The sequence below is a fragment of the Lactuca serriola genome, chromosome 8 (assembly GCF_051521515.1).
Source record: "Lactuca serriola cultivar US96UC23 chromosome 8, Lser_US96UC23_V15, whole genome shotgun sequence".
NCBI classification, from domain to species: Eukaryota; Viridiplantae; Streptophyta; class Magnoliopsida; order Asterales; family Asteraceae; genus Lactuca; species Lactuca serriola.
Genome location: NC_136415.1, coordinates 317,767,704 through 317,772,935, shown reverse-complemented (window position 1 = coordinate 317,772,935; position 5,232 = coordinate 317,767,704).

Here is a 5,232-nt window from a genome sequence, read left to right as displayed (position 1 = left end):
TCTCTTGGCAATAAGCTCCCAGAAGTTCAAGAAAGCAAGTTTTTTGGATTAGACTTGATTCCCTTTAGCAGTAAAACACCAATTCCAATATCAAACGGTGAGGAATATGGCCAAAAACTTGATTGTAAGATGCTTTGACACTGGTTACGCTCTGATACCAATTGTTAGGTCCTGAAAGAGGATCTTTACCAATGATCAAGCAATCACACAATCAATAGAATGAGAAACAGAGTAGAAACAGAATTGAAACAAGCTTGCACACGCTTATATTAAATAAAAGCGTCTGGTACAACTTGCTCTGTGACCGTGAACTACTGTGGCATCAACAACCATAAATGACCTACTTAACCCCTATATATATTGGACTTGGGCCGACTCCAGGTTTACGGCCGTAAACAGGCTTATGGCCATAAATTCACATCATGGTCGTAAACTAACAACCAACCTACCAAAACTGCATACAGACTCAAAAGAACCTATTACAATTAAAGCCTAGACCAAACCAATAATTAGACCCTTCATGTTTCTTCATTGCGAATGAGTCTTATGTTGACTAATTCTGCACATGTGAGAAATGACTAGAAATATATATGTTAGAAATGTTAGAAAATAGTAGTAATAATAATGGTCAGGATGCTAAGGTATGTTCGGGATCCTGAAAGTCTTTGAAGACCCGGATCCTAAATAAGCTTGAGGATCTTGGCCCTAACAATCGTTAGTACAATAGTACTAGTTCTTACATCGTTATTACAATAGTACTAGTTCCTACATCGTTAGTACGATAATAATAGTTCTTGCATCGTTAGTACATTAGTACTAGTTCTTGCATCGTTAGTACAATAGTACTAGTTCCTACATCGTTAGTACAATAGTACTAGTTCCTACATCATTAGTATAATAGTACTAGTTAAATTGTGACACCCTATCATTATTTTCATCTTTCATCGTACTATGGTATCTTATCATTTTTACCTTTCATTACCCTTCACTGCCTAATGTATTATATTCATAAACATACATATACGATATAAATCATAAATTTATATTTATAACATTTCATCTAACACATAACATCTTTGCACATAAGCACATATATCATTCAATTATCTAAATACTTCATATCTATGGGTAAGATGAAAGTAACTATGTACTCACCTGGTAAAAGTGGATGCCTCGGAATTTGGGCAGAACTTCGCCTTAGCACTTAGCCTTTCTTTTTATGTGACCTAGGTTCATATCACTTAGTCTTAGTCTTATATCCCTGGTGACTAATGATAGTCTAGATTCCTCAACAATCCCAATGTCTACATCAAGATCTATCAAGTAAGGAATAACCATGTAGGATCAGCGAAAAGTCTGGTAGAATCCTGACTCGAGAGCTTCCACTTGTAGGGCTCTCAGGGAACCCAAAGCTTCACTAGAATCTTAAAACGAAAGAGATTTTTCATACAAAATTGAGAGAGAAAGTTTGGATGGTGTGGGAAATCGAATGGGCATCAACATCTATTTATATGGATGAATTTCACTGTGTGCACCGCTCCCTGGCATGGTCGGCCCTCCTTGCTGCTGACACATGTCCAGTTTCAGGTGGTGTTGTGTGGCAGCTTCTAGAAGGTGCGCATCACGCCTTTTTACGTGTCGCACACTTGCCAAACTGCAAAATTTCATAAATTCTTCATACGAACTCCGTTTTTTACGTTTATATCAACGTGTAGCTATCGACGATATCTAAAATTTTCGTTTATATTCCGTCGACTAATTCTCAATTTTTTAGAAGGTTTAAACTTCTAATATCCGTTTAAAATTCGTATCTTTTTTGTACGACATCCATTCTCGACTGTCTTTATATCGACGGATTCCTATTTATGAGATCTTTAACTCTTGTTTAGATTGTTGTTTTGATAAAAACCAACCAATCTAAAATTCAATTTATGTGCTAACACAATTGCGCTAAAACTTCGAAAGATCATAACTTCCACATATGAAGTCAAATTTAGGTGTTCTTTATATCTACGCTATTAGTTTTATGATTACTATGACTTTTGTTTAGATTGATTTGGCTAATAAGCAATCTATCTAAAATTTACTTTTTACAACGCGTGTAGTTGTGTCAGTTTAATCGCAAAACTTCAAAGAAGAATAACTTCTTCATTTGGAGTCGGATTACAAAGTTCTATATATGTATGGAATGCTTGTCACATATAATATAACTTTGGTTAAGGTTATTTATCCTAAATAACCTTCTATCAAAATGTCATTGTTTATAGCTTATTATATCTGAACTGTCTAGCCCGAATCTACGGGCGTTACACCTAGTAACCTTATACAAGATCTAAAACAGATCTATAACCTTAAAAAGGAATTGGACTCATACATTAAACAAAAATCTAAAACACGAATTTACAAGGATATTTTGAAGCATTCTAAGGTTATAATCTTTTTTCAATAGCACGATCTTCTTCCTAGATGTCAAAGGGACCTAGGAATGACCTCAACTAGGTCTAGAACTTATAAAACCCAACAGAAAACATTTTTGGAATAAAATCTAGAAATCAAAGTGTATAAGTAGAACTTAATGCCCTTTGAAGCTATAAATTTGGCTCTTGTTGTTCTTACATGATCTCATATGCCAAATGGTCTAAGATACAATTTAAACAAGAGACACAAAAGCTAAGAACTCAACCATCTCAGTTGAAACAAGTTTTTGAATGGAAAATATCGCGTTTATGCATTTTCCAGTGATTATAGGCTTGCTAGAGGCTGCTCCGGCCTCCACGGCTCCAAGGAAGGTCCAAGATTGATACTAAGAAGGTAATGGAATTCATACATGACCTAGGGATGGCCTGAATCGGAGAAGAACAACTTGAAAACTCTTCTTTTTTGAAAACCCTAACTTTTGGCGACACCTTCTTCACTTTGGGTTTCAAATGGATTCCAACACCAAAAGAGAGTATGGCTTGGTTAAAAAGGAGCAAGGGACATGTACTTAGGGAGTAAGGATAATAACTTTCGAAAAAGCTTGGGATTTGCTGGCCTAAAGGAGGTATACGACAGCAGAAGAGACCTGCATCACTACCCATCAACAAGACAAAAACTTTCAATTTTTGACATAAATGTTCCCTAGGGTTTGGCAAGCTTACAGGCTCTTGCCCAAAACACTTTATTTAATCAAAAACAATTTCTGGGATTTACAATTAATACCCCAGAACTATTATTATTATTATTATTATTATTATTATTATTATTATTATTATTATAAAATATTAAAACTTATTAGATAGCCTTATTTAACACAATAACAATGTATAAACCATACATGAGACAAGTGTTACATTGTAGTTGTGGTTTTTTTTTTTGCAATTCTATAAAGATCTTTCGAGAGAGAACTCGAGTTTCGAGTGAAAAACTATTTCAGTATAAAGGGTCTTTGTAGGGTGGTATTTGGCAGAAAAAAAAAATAACACGTAAATAAAAATGGCAATCAAACTATTGAGAGAAAAGAAAGAGACAAATGTGGTTATTTCCTTTTTGTATAGCCATTGATAAAAGAAAAAGTGTACGTTGAAAATTTAATTTTATTAGTTTTTCTATATATCTAGATAATTTCAAGTGGGTTTGGGAATCTAGGGCATCCATCGTTGTTTGAAAACAATAGTGGAGTAAGTCAATCTATCATGCCAATAAGTCGCCTTTTGCCTTAGGCTATCGACTAGTTATGTCACACCTCGCCCGTCGGCGGAAACACCGGGCAGTGTAACGTCATTTCTCGTATCATAGTTATCAACTTCCTGAAAACACATGCATTTAAAATACGTCAACATAAAGTTGGTGAGTCCACAGGTTTTGACTCCATATAAAAATAATACATATTCCGAGTTTCAAAAGTATAATTTTGACTCTCCAACGTTTACTATATATATCCTAGGTATAAATGTTTACTTACCAAATAAGTATATACCTATAAGTCTCATATACTATGAATATAAGTGTTTGTAATTCCATACAAACGAAAGTTGCTACGTATAAAACTTATTTCAGATCTATACGAGTATGTGTGCTAGGTATAATTATCTACTTAATATACAAGTAGTACCTAGGGTATAAGTAGGGGGAAACTTATACTTAACATTAATACTTGTATAACAACAAAGTATAATGCTTCTAACAATTTGCTACCATGAGTCCGTAACCGCGGCTTCACAACAAAACCTCTGACAAAACAATACACTCATGATTTACCATGAGAAACAATACACTCATGATTTACCATGAGAAATAAACACCGCGCGCTTCATCGACGTCGGAATAAAAATAAAAGGAACGAATCGTCACTCGCTTTTCTTGGGTTGTAATCAACCACGAGTGGGGTCGTCAACCCGTATCTTATTCATACACGACTTCCTCGCTCACGCGGGATTAATGGTTACAGGTCAGAGGACTTCCACTAAGATCCCAATCTTAGTTGATGAATGAGGTAGATCATGTAGACTTTGACGGCTTCCTATAGCTCTAACAACAAAAGCATTTTCATGTCTAAAACCCTAAGTCACTAGACTATGCTTTTAAACATTACTCCTAACTTCATAACATTTAGGCAGTATAACAGCTATATCTTGAAGTAAAACCAAGTTTTATATTGACCTAAAACCAATAATAACAACATATAACGTTCCTAGTTTTATCTTGACATAAAACTATCAATAGCAATACTAAGTTTTATCTTAACATAAAACTAACAATAGCAACATATAACATATCTAGATTTATCAACATACCTGGTTTTATCTTGACATAAAACCAATAATAACAACATACTTATCAATTCACATATGGAACTTACGAGTATAACTCTGGAACTAGATCGCACACAAAATATATATAGAATCCTAAGTATAACTCAAGATGTACATTAGTATGACAATAACATGCTAACAACTTTACGATAGTTGTATACTTTCAAATACGAAATTACTATATCCTGGTTATTATAACTATCTACGTTGATACTGATATATACTATCATATAGACATAATAATAACATATATATAATATTTAGCATGTGTTTTCCCCCGAAAATATTAGAAAGTGGGGCCGTGAAACTCACCTTAGCAGCGTGATTTTATGTAATCTAAGCAGAAACGGTCAGCGTACGAGGTCGTCGGGGCTCGGGATGCAAGAGGGCTTCAGCAAATGAGAGAGGAGAAAGGAGATCAGGTGTAAGCATGGCTGGT